Source organism: Aphelocoma coerulescens, chromosome 7 (assembly GCF_041296385.1).
Source record: "Aphelocoma coerulescens isolate FSJ_1873_10779 chromosome 7, UR_Acoe_1.0, whole genome shotgun sequence".
NCBI lineage: Eukaryota > Metazoa > Chordata > Aves > Passeriformes > Corvidae > Aphelocoma > Aphelocoma coerulescens.
Window position 1 is genome coordinate 1,590,594 of NC_091021.1, and position 12,227 is coordinate 1,602,820.

Genomic DNA, 12,227 nt, shown 5'->3' on the forward strand with positions numbered 1-12,227 from the left:
CCTCATGCCCTTGGTATTCTCTGTGTTTGGTGCTGTGCATGAGTTATTTGATTTTGTACTTGCAGCATAAAGCCTGCACAAGGTCTGCAGAGAAAGGAGAAGTTTTAAAAAATATAGCTTGTTGGCATTTCAGCTTGAAATACCTACCCAGGTACTGCAATATCTGCTTGGATGATATTTCCTGAAAAGAAATACCTTACTTTACCTACCATAGTCAGGTGCAATATAGTTTTGTACAAGTTTTTCAGCAGAAGAGTCAAGACTTTTTTAAATCTACGTGGTTTTGATGTTGTTGAGTTTGACTTAGGCAGTGCAGTGGGTAAAGGTTGATTTCTGGCTGGGATCAGTCTATAAACTCTCCGTAGTTATTCACACTGTCACTAAGCAGTCCTTGAGCATCAAGCCTTTTCCTTTTCTACCCGCAAGTCCCATTTGCTGTGATATTGTTGGCCTTAAATCCAATGCAAGCAACAATTCCCAAAACGTTGGCAAGGGGAAAGAAATTCATTTATTTGAAGGAAAAAAGTTTTTCTGTGTGCATGACCACTATCCCCAAAGGCAAAAAGAGGAACTTCCATAAACTTCAACCCAGAGAAGTTATTTTTGCCTGAAACTATTTAGAAGAAGTCTTTAAGGGAAATGTCATTCCTCATCTAAACTTTTTTCTCCTTGAAGTCTTCATGATTCATTCCTGATGAGAGGAACTCTTGCTGCTCTGGAGGAAGAGGAGGAGGATGGCTCTGAGGCTGAGGGCGCGGGGGGTGGTGTTAAAATAATTTCTTTTTCAGTGGTTCTCACTTGTTCCTTTCGTTTTGAGATAAGTTTGTTTGAATAACCCCTCTGTAGGATATATTAAGCAGCTTTGGGTATCAGAATTGTTGACTATCAAAAAGAGTATCATTATAATATGATAAACTGCTCTTTTGAGGTTTTTTCCCCCCGAGGTTTTAGAGGAGTTAGTTTTAAGCTCTTATCTCAAATTCTCTGCAGCTTAGAGTCGTGGGAAGCAGGGGGAAGCTGCTGAGTGATCTCTGTTGGAGGCCTCCAGCCTTTCCTTGCAAAGCTTCACTTGAGATAATTCTTGTTAGTTCTGTGTCATCTCCTTGCTGCCCCGGTCTCTGCTCTGCTGTGCTGCTGGCATTCCCGGTGCAGCCCAGTACGCCTGATGTGCGCTCTTATGGATGAGCGGGCAGAGATTTGGAGCACATGGAGTTTGAGCAGTAAGATGGAAATGCCCTGGAACTGATCCTGTGTGGCTCCCTGGTTCGTAGCTGCAGGTTTTTGGTGCTGTGCTGGCCCAAGCACAATCTTTTTCAATGCTGGAGAGCCCCCGTTTTCATGAGCTAAAAACCTTCTAGGACTCTTTCAGCCGTTTCAGTTATTGTGGGTGTTGTCTAGAGGTTGTTATGAAAATAAAACCCAGCAGATAAATAGATTGCAGTTGGGGTCAAGCATTTTCAAGCATTGTCTAAGAGGGTTTTTTATTATTATTTATTGGGTAGGTCTTCTTGTGTCAAGCAAAATGAATGCCAGCTGCACTGATAGAGCGAGATGATTAAGAACTGAACTGGTATTAAGGTCACTGGCTGAATTAGAGAATGAGATGGATTAATGTTTGCACAATATTGAAGTGTGTGCCAGCTGCGAGCAGCCGTGGTCTTTGTTTTTCTCTTAAAATTGAAAAGAAATGTAGAATTTTAGTGCCTCTCTGCTATAGACTTGACAGTTAAATGCCTCATGGCAGTAAAGGGTAGCTTTGTTGGGACAGATCTCTGAATACTTCTGTGAAGTGTTGTGCAGGCATTAATCTCCATTCCCTTTCAGACCAAGCTCTGTAAATTGAATTAGCGTTCTGTTGTTTTACCAGACGTCTGCCTGTTGCTTGGTTTACTTGGTTTATTCCAGGTAACGTCGTGTTCATCTAATGGAGCTCATGCAGGTGACCAAAGCACCATTTGCACAAGGAAAAGAAACATTCAGAACATGATATTCCTTTTCCTTTCCTTCTAATTCCTCAACTTGAATTTGAGGTTGCTCGGTGTGATGGGAAGCCAAGTGCCAGCTCCTGCCCTTGGGTCACAACAGCAGCACTACAGGCTGAGGGAAGAGTGGCTGGAAAGGATCCATAAGGAGAGGACCTGGAGGTGCTGGTCAACAGCAGCTGAAAATGGGCCCAGATGTGCCCAGATGGCCAAGGAGGCCGATGGCCCCTGGGCTGTGCCAGCCACGGTGTGGCCACAGCCCCAGGGCAGGGCCCGTCCCCTGCGCCGGCCCTGCTGAGGCCCCTCGGGGCCGTGTCCAGCTCGGGGCCCTCCCGGCCAGAGGGACCCTGAGGGGCTGGAGCGTGGCCAGGGCAGGGAACGGAGCTGGGGAGGGGCTGGAGCCCCAGGAGCGGCTGAGGGAGCTGGGAAAGGGGCTCAGCCTGGAGCAAAGGAGGCTCAGGGGGGACCTTGTGGCTCTGCACAAGTCCCTGACAGGAGGGGGCAGCCGGGGGGGGAAATCGGGCTCTGCTCCCAGGGAACAGGGACAGGAGGAGAGGGAACGGCCTCAGGCTGGGCCAGGGGAGGGGCAGAGTGGACATCAGCAGGAACTCCTTCATGGAAAGGGTGGTCAGGCCTTGGAGTGGAGTCCCCATCCCTGGAGGTGTCCCAGGAAGGCCTGGAGGTGGCACTCAGTGCTCTGGTGGGGATCAGGCACAGCTTGGACTTGATGGCCTGGGAGGTCTTTTCCAGCCTCAGTGATTCTGCCATTCTGAGGAGCATAGGGTTCCTCTGGAGCTCTTTGCTCATCCTGGTGAGTCTACAGTTACTGGTGGAGCATCTGGTTTTTCAGAGGTGGAGTCTGTATGTGAGGTGGCAGATGAGCTTTTTCCTGAGACCAGAGGAGGGTTTTAAGTTGCTCATAGTTGCTGCATGACTTTACTGCAGTTCTTTGCTGGACATAATGGTCATTTTGCCCTGCAGAATGAAATCACTGGTACCAGATGCTGAACCCTTACTCTCGCTAGTGAAGCAGCCAGAACCTGCCATCACTCCTATTTCACACAATACAATTTCAAAGCAGCCTAAGTTCATTAGCAGGGCTGCATCCAGGTCTTGGATTCCTAGATGACCACTGAAGAACCGCTTGGGTGTATTTGAATGAACAGTTTGGCTCTCTGCTGCAGAGCAGAGCTAATTTTGATACTACAGAGCTGATGGCCAGCAGTAGTTGAGCACTGATTGCCCAACTACAACTCTCCAGTTACCAAATAATGAGTGTAAAATGATGGCGTGTACTGGGGTTTTCTTTGGCATGGCCATAACCTCATTTGGAAAGCAGAGAGCAAATGCTTTAAATGCCTGAATATTCCTTTTCACTTCGGGCTGCATAGGATTTAACAAGGAATCATTAATGCAGACTGTTAATGTGCTGGTGTTACTTTTGATAAGTGGTGTTGGGATTTCCCCATGGCAACTGCAGTAAACACACAGCGAAAGGCACTTTCTGCCAAAAACCACAGAATGGCTTTTTTCATGTGCGAGGAAAACGAAATGTCAGTATATTGAACCCGTGAAACTATCATCTATTTTGTTCATGAAAAGCATCCAGCATAAAGCTATAATCTTGATGGGAGTTGAAAACGGGGCGTTTGATGATTTTGATGGTTCAGGCTGGTACATAATGACAGTGTGTGACAAATACTTGTGCTTTATTGACAAAATAGTACCAAATGTTTCCTTAAAGCAAAGCAGGCGGCAAATGCCAGCAAGAGAATAAGCAAACAGTGCATTGCAGCTTTCTACAATCTTTTTTTGATCATCACAGATGACATTAATGGTGGGCCTTGTTATTTATTGAGGTTTCCTTTGGGAATAAGAAGGGAAGCAAGGCAGAGAGACCTGCAGTGCAGCTGTCGGGCTGCAGGAACAGCTGTAAGGGTTCGGAACAGGCAGGGACTCAAGGGCAGCGTGTTTGTCATGAGGGTCACTTGGTCAACAGGTCTCACTTGGAGGGATATTTGTGGAGTGGGTTCACTTAAGTCATCATTTAACCCCATGGTCGGTTGTTGTTCTCCTGTTTTGGGTTCCATTGAGGCTGCCCAGATGAAGATGTAAAGAAAGGTCACTTGTCTGCAGTGATAACCCAGAGTAAATCTCCCCATGCATTGAGATGTTACAGCAAGGGCTTTACGAGGAGCCCTGTAGGATCTGGCTGTAATGTCAGTACAGTCCCTGGGATTTACGAGGTAGGCACGTCTGTATTTCCCAGCTGTAAATGTTCCATGTGGGTGGTACTCAAAGTCTGTCTCCTTGCTTTGAGAAATGTTCCCTCTATATTGCCTGACACCCATCATGTGTACCTTTATTTTCTCTAGCTTAGAGAGAGCTATTGAATTAAAGATTGAGCAATGTCAGTTCTGGTTATATGAAGCAACTTTGATTTTTAGATGAATTGATGATGTCTCTCAACTCCTGAGCTTGGGGAAGTTCATTTCAGCCTTGAAGGAACTTAATAAGAAATAAACTCAGAGTTTCTTGGGAAGATCTCAGTGTTAGTAAAGGGTTCTTATTCTTCACAGCTCCCATTTTGTGAATGAAACCTCCCAGCAGATCTTTCCTACTTGGAAGGATTAGATGCTGGTGTTCTGCTACTTAGATATGAAGGGGAGCTCAAACACTGTGCTGAGTGCTGCCAGCTCCTGGTGCTTCCAAAGTGATTTATAATCCCTCTTTGTTTGCATGTATTTGTCAGTCAGCTTGTCTGGCTCCTTTGACAGAGAATCTGGATTCCTAAAAATGCTGGTTTAGGACTTGGTGTGTATATACATATACATATACATGTGTGGGGTTTGAGAAGAGGGTTCTGCATCACTGATGCAAGTTTTTTCCCTCTTTATTCCCATGCAAACAGTTGTTTAACAGCAGTGCCAATGTATTAAACATAAGGGAAAACTCTTCTAAAAAGTGGGTGCTGAACCACTCAGTGCAGCTGGATTTGATTTGATTTGATTTGTAGGGATATGTAAGGCATTTATTGAGCTGCTTCCCTCCTTAGTTTCTCTGCCGCTTCTGTGGGTGCAGATGTTGTTTGGGTGTTAAGAGCACAGTATTTCCCCTTAACGAGGTACTGTTTATTCTCACTACTAAGTGGCACTTGTTGTTTTTAGGTTGAACCCTGAAAAATCAGTAAGTGGCCCTTAACCCTACTGGCGTTGTTGTGAGGAGCATTCCTGCAGAGGTGATGCTCTCCCTCCTCCCAAAACCAAGGGCTCCCAAACCCCAAAGCTTTTTTGGGATGAGTGTCAGAATGACAGAGTGCCTGAGACCTCTCCTGCTCTTCCAGGGCTCGTGTTGCGTTCTTATCCGGGGTAGACTGCCTGGGAAACTGGGATGTTGACCCAACTGTTCCTTATGCAACATCCTAGTTCAGAAGCTCCTCTGTTTGGCGATACAGAAATATTTATGTTGGCAAGGCAACAGCTTTTATGCCTCAACCTCAGTGTCCTGCGGGGAAAAATCCGATTTTGTGCTCATGGAGGATACAAGATTTAACTTTTCTCCAGTTTTAATTATTAAAGCTGTTAAAATTGATCATGCATTGCTCTTCACAGCTTTCAGGGGATTGTGCTCAGGCCTTGGAGAGAAATTAAAATTTTGTCTTCTCTAAACCTGACTTGAATTGAAAAATCACCTGTTTTGCCACATCCTTGGCTGCAGATTGTTGGTTTCCTTGCTCAGGTTGCTCTTCCTCACAGTCCACGGTGGCAGATCCTCACTGGCTGTCACTGGTACCCCTCTCACTGTGTGTGTCCTCTTGTCCCCTCCTTATCAGAGGCCATGGGCAGGGACACCTCCCACTATCCCAGGGTGCTCCAAGCCCCGTCCAGCCTGGCCTTGGACACTTCCAGGGATCCAGGGACAGCCCCAGCTTCTCTGGGCACCCTGTGCCAGGGCCTGCCCACCCTCTGAGTAAAGAATTTCTTCCTGATATCTAATCTAAATCTCTCTTGTTTTACTTTAATACAGTTCCCCCTTATCCTGTCACTATCTGCCCGTGTAAAAAGCCCCTTTAGGTACTGAAAGTCCATAGTGAGACTCTCCAGAGCCTTCTTACATCCTCACTTGTTAAATTTGTCAATGAAGAGTTTGTTTTAATAAAAAGAGGCTAATTTCTGCCCTCAGGAGAAGGTGTTATCTTTGATTTTGTGCTGTTGGCCAGCAATTCCCTCAGGTTTCCAGCATGGCGTTGGGCAGGCTTGTGCTATTCAAGAGTTAACTAGAGATGTTTTCAATTCCATGTAGAGCTGTGCATGGCAGGATTGTTTCCCAAGGGTCAGAGGAAGAAGAAGGCAACACTAAAGGACTCTTGCTGAAGAAGATGTTTTAAAAGCACTGTTTGAAAGTCCCTGGGAGTGAAGGGCCTCTTTCAGCTCCTGTTGGCAGTGCACTGTCTCTGTGGGGTGACCTGGGTGTTGGTGAAATGCCTTTGAATGCAAGCAGTTCTGGCCAAAATATGCTATTTTTGTATCTGATTTTAATCTCTCAGAAATATCTTAGCATGTTTTAAGTCTTCAAAATTCCTGGCTATTTCTGAGTTAGCTGAGAAGTCACTGCTTAGGGCAGATGATGGTATTTGAGATTAGAACATTGCTGTGAACGGAGAGCTGAACTGCATCTTCTGGGTGAGGTGGGGATGGGGCCTTCAAGGAGGGGAACTGAAGTTCTCAGAAAAAAATTCTTTATTTTCAGTTTGGGTATCTGCAGAGCTTCCAGGGTGACTCAGGGTGAGGTTATTTGAGAATGACAGACTCTGAAAAGAGCAGGTTGAGATCAGATAAGGGAGATGTATGTTCGACTGTGTATAAAGATGTGTAAACAGCTTGATTATTTCTGTATGTATGCACCAGAGGCATGGAAATGCTGCGAGTCTGTTTAGCTGCCTTGAAAACTTGTGGGAATCCTTCCCTTTTGCCCCTTCTTATCTCTTGGTCTTGTGAACATAAAGGGTGGGGAGTGAAAAGCAAAATCGAGCACTTGGTTTGCCTTAGTTCAGACTTAAACATTCCTGAGATTATTGCCACATTTTACTACTGCCACCTGCTTTACCTCCTCACTCCCGGGTTTGGGGAGGCCCTGCAGAGCCTCAGGTGTGTCTTCTGACTGCTGTCTGCCAGTGAATCACCTGCTAATGCAGTTGACCTCCAGCCCTTTGAACTGACTCTATTTTTAACCTAAGGCAGGGAGGAGAATTCATGCTAAGCAGAGGCTGATCAGACAGCGCTGCAGTCATCTAAAGACTTGTTGTTGCTCCAACTGCCCTCTTCCTTCAGGAAACAGAGCTGATAGCATGGAAGAACTTGTTCTGAAAAGCACTTGGAGAGATTCCTAAATTTAAACAAATAAATATGCATATGCAATGTGTGTATATATATATATGTATATGTATAGCTGTGGAATCTGAAAGTTTTTCAGTTCAGTTGTGCCTGTAAAGTAGAAACACAATAGCTGCTGTTTCATAACAAGGCTGTAAAACTTTGTTTTCTAGTTTGGCAGGTGGTTTCATTCATTTAAACTCCAATTAAGATGCCACAGTCCTGGACAGATGTGCTGTTTCTGTCCTGAGGTGGTCGTGCAGTGTTGCCTTGCCCTCAGTCTCTGTATTTCTGCCACAATGGCCAAGTTGTGCTTCAGCGGTGAAGCTCAAAATCGGGAGGAGACCTTTCCATGAGTTCTCCCAGTCTGTGTCAGACCAGTTCATAACCACAGATGCCCTCCCCAGTCTCGCAGCTTACTGGCAGAAACAAATAATCTTCCCTTGAAGGACGGTGGGGATTAAAGTGCAGGTCAGTGTTTGTCCTTTGGCCATAGCACATCTCTCAGCACCGGTCACCCACATGGTGCTTGATGATCAGTCAGGCTCCTTGCACTTGCAGCATTCCTGATCCAGCTCCTCCTGGGTAGATGAGCAGGATGTCAGTACCACTAATCACTTTTCCCCAGATTCTCCTACCTAAATCTGAGCCGGAGTAGCACCAGGATTTGTATTATCCCTTGTTCAAGGAGGGTGCCTTTCTCCTGGGTGGCTTTTACTGGCAGTTTCCATCTGATCCATTTGGAACCCATCCTCACCTGGGGTGGTGAAATAGCAGTGCTTGATTTTGAGGAGCCTTTGTGTCCCTTCTGAATCAAATCTGAGGGTCTGCAAGGAAGCATCTTGGAAGCAGGACTTTCTTGAGATTACTTTGGTGGGGGGAATGGAAAACTGCATTTAAAATAAGAGATTCCAGAACAAAGTGGGATTTAGTTGCTGTGGTAATTACAGTTTTGTTCTAGATAACTGTGAAGTGATGCTGTATTAACTCCCTCCTGTGACTAGATGCCTTTTCCCATGGAAATGGAAGCTCTGATTTCCTTGTAGGTTATGAACTGCAGTCCCAGATGTCGTATTTCATACTGTACCATTGAAACTGTGGTATGAAATCCCTGCAGGCCCTCAGTGTGCGTGTGGGCACCTTGTGGGCTTTCACCGGGGAATCCTTTGATGCAGGTGGCTTGGAAAAGAAACGAGCCCACTGAAGGAAATTGTTCCTGGAGTCCCTCCTGGAGGTTTCTTTGGCAGGAGCACAGGCCACGCCTGTCGAGGTTGGAAGAGGTGTTAAGGTGAAGCTCCTCTTCTTTATACTTACAGGGCATGTTCCTGTCACAGCTTGCCTTAACCTCTACCCTCACAAAGTATGTCAGGAATTGACTGATAACAAATCCCTTTCCATCCCCAAATAAAGAAGAAATCGAGTGTGATCCGAGCGTGCCTGCACTGGTTTGTATTTTTAGGGGCCCCAGGCTGTGAATCAGCAGTATCAGTGTGATGTTGCCCATAAATAGTGTGGATAAAGTATGGACACAGGTTGTTCTTGTGTGGAGGAACTGGTGGAAAACCAGTTCAATGTTGGGGGTTTGACAGCATTTTGTGGGTGATGGAGCTGGTTATTATGGAGTAATGATTTATAAAATGTGTGTGACCCTGGTTCCACAAGCACAAGACTTTAGACAGCTTTCCTTTAGTCGTAGTTGGCTTCCCAGGTCAGTGTCCTGTCCCCAGATACCCCACTGCAGGTGTCTGCTGGTGGTTTCTGGGGTGGCTCTGAGTGCCTCTCAGTCCACGTTGGCTTTTCCAGCTCTATCTGTGTCCAGCCTCCTTCCCCAGCCCACTCACAGCTGCCACCGCTGCCCTTGGGGAATAAACAAGAGGAATTTAACTGTTCCTTCCCTCCTGCAGGAGGGAGCTGTGTTACCCAGCCAAGCTCCAGTGAGCTCTGCAAATTTGGGACAGAGAATTCCCGCTCCTGCTCTTTCTGTGCATTTCCCTGTTACAGCAGGGTTACATGGTTCAAACCCTAAGGAAGAAGCTAATTTCTTTCTGGACCCGGTCTGAGCTCCTTTCCTGCAGAATAATCCGAGGAAAGTGTCACTGCAGTCATCACAAACGCTGCTGGCCTTTGCTGTTTACATGTGCTGTCCCCTGTCCCCCAGTGCTGGCAGTGCCATCGGTCCTCAGGGGAGGAGGGTGGAAGGGTTTTGTGCAGTAAAAGTGGAACAAAAGTCACAGCAAAAACATAAAGCATTTTTTTCCCTGCTAAGATTAATAAAAATGGATTCCTGTGTGTTTTTTCAGCCATTCAGAGGATGAGCTTTGATAAATACTTGACCAACAAGCAGTGGGTGCTGGATGAGAGCTCAAGGAACCTCATGTAACCTGCACAAAGGGCTTCCCAGATAAACCAAGGCTAAATTTGGGCTCACACCACTGCAGTTTAGCTTATCTTGTCAGCTCTTGTACCCTTTTCAGCCAATCTCAGAGGATTTATTTTTTTTTTCTTAATTCCCTCTTTTCAATGAATTCCCTTTTTTCAATGGTGTGGGATTTTGGGGGGATTTCATGTGATTTATTTACATATATATTAGGACATAATTTTTATATAGTGGATAAATACATGTCAAATGAAGTCTGCTTGCAGTGCCTTTATTTGAGAACACATTCCTATGCATATTTAATGATTTTATGGCTGTGGTGAGCTGTGTGATAGGAGTCAGGCTGTGTCCTCGCTCTCTGGGCTGGGAATTTTTGAGTAATAAAGGCAGTTGTGTTTAACTCCAACTCATGAAATCACTTAAAGTGAATTTTACCACCTTTATTTCTTCGTGTTTGTTTAGTGGAATATGCACCCAGCAGGCCAGACCTAGGAAAAAGTGATTGCAGAACCAATAAAATCAGCTGGGTGTTGAAATAAGCACTCTCGCAGCATTCTTGCATGTATTTTTTTCCTTCATTTCAATGTCTTGTTTTTTCCAGTGGATGACTTGTGCTTCAAACCTTGGGCCTCAAAGCGGTTGTAAGGCTTTTTGTTGTTTTCTTGGGGGTTTTAAGGGCATTTTTAATGTTTGTGTCACAGATTTTGGCAGCATTTTTGAGGCGCATTTCCAGGACGCTGTAATTGGTACATGAGGTGGGAGCCAGTTTGTGTAAATGCAGCTTGAATTACAGCACAGCTTTTGAAGTCTCGAGTCTTTGAGGTTCTGGTCACCTGAATTTTCAGGAAGGAGTGTGGCATTTAATTCCTGTAGCAGATTTTTGAGCTGGAAACTCTGTGGCTGTTTCTATTAAAGTGAGATTTAAGTATAGGATTTTCTTGGAAAATACCAATAAAGGCTGGGGGATCAATGCAAAACCCCAAAGGTCAAGTTTTCGGTAGACTCTTGTGCTGTTCGTAGCTTTTGTCCCTGGGCATGTTATAAATCACTTCTGGAAATAATTTGGGAGTTATTGAGAAGAACTTCAACAGCCTTGAAATCGCTGTAAGGAGAAAACATCCTGTGCTGAAGCAGCCTTGAAAGAATGGCATCACATTTCTCCTTTATTGTTGTTGGGGGCAGGCAGGGGATTTCTGTGGTTTGGGGCTCCTCAGCTCAGGTTTAGGTATTGCTCTCTTGATAAAGGATCTGCTTTTAACTCCAGGGGCTCTCCCTCCCCAGCATTTTTTTTTTTTTTTTGGCCTGGGTAGTGAGACTTATTTACTGCAGTGTTGTGGTGTGTTTAATGTGGATGTTTGTCCATAATGCCAGTGGATGTTCATGTTTTGGGATAGATCGTTGACTTTCTGAGGGTTTAGTTGACAAATGCTTCATTATAACTTCAAAATGCTTAATGCTTACTGTATGTCTGTGTTGGGGAGACACTGAGGCTGTCAAATACAGTGTCTGTATCAAAGTATTGGAAATTTAAGTGCTTATTCTTTGGTTTATGCAGAAAAATCTCATCATTCCTCATCTGATTCATCTTGGACATTTTATTCCCCACGTATCGGTTGGGTAGTGTCAGCTTTCCATTTCTTGCACTGTGATTTCCAGCAGTTCCTGTTCAAAATTCAGCGTGTTTCCCTTCTTTCTTTAAAACAATAAGGATTGTGGTGACATTTCTGTTTAATGTAAAAGATAAATGCCTGACTCTGGGGAGTTTAGCTGTCTGAAAGCACCTTTAAAGTTACATGAGGGTTTTTTTTTCCTCCAGCTGAAAACGCTCCCTTCCTTTGTTGAAAGTGGGAATGAGTGAGGTAGGTGGTGAATTCTTGGGAAGGATGGCTTTGTGATCCAGGGTATCTGCAGGGGTGGGCACACCTGGGATCACTCGAGTGGCAGAGCAATACCTTGTGAACAGGCAGCTCATGGGTATTTTAAGGTGCAGTGGTGCAGCACTTGAGAGCGGCCAGAGGTTTTCGGTTCTCGGTGTCAGATGCAATCCCGAGCAAGGATTTAATTCAGAGGAACAATTTTCAGCCTGAAATCCATAGTGGGTTCTTTACTGTATTTATTTCAGGCTTTCCCTTCCTATGGAGACTGGTCTGGAGAGAGATTTCCTCATGCAGTAATTCTTTGGGAGCCCTCTGTGACTGCCTGCCAGCTTTCTTAATGGGGAAAAACTCATGTAATGCTTCCCTAGATAATTTTGTTCATTCTGCTTGTGTGTTACAGTGCCTAAAGCCATTTAATAGGTAACATAGTTTGAGATTTTTTTTCTTTTCTGCTCTAGCCTTGGTATAATTAGCCATGATAATTGCTTTAGAGGGTTACAGATGACAAACAGGAATGGTTGTAAGTACACACCTGGCATAGTTACTTCGAATAAGGTTGGACTTGATCTTGGAGGTCTTTTCCATCCTGAATTTTCTGTGATTTTAACGGGGGTGCAAA

At 45.1% G+C, this 12,227-nt stretch overlaps 1 protein-coding gene across 16 annotated transcripts in view; it reads left to right on the forward strand.

Annotated features, from left to right (window-relative positions):
* AGAP1 (ArfGAP with GTPase domain, ankyrin repeat and PH domain 1) overlaps positions 1 to 12,227 on the forward strand; it is a 309,586-nt gene that overhangs the window by 69,028 nt on the left and 228,331 nt on the right. The gene's annotated exons all lie outside the window — the stretch shown is intronic.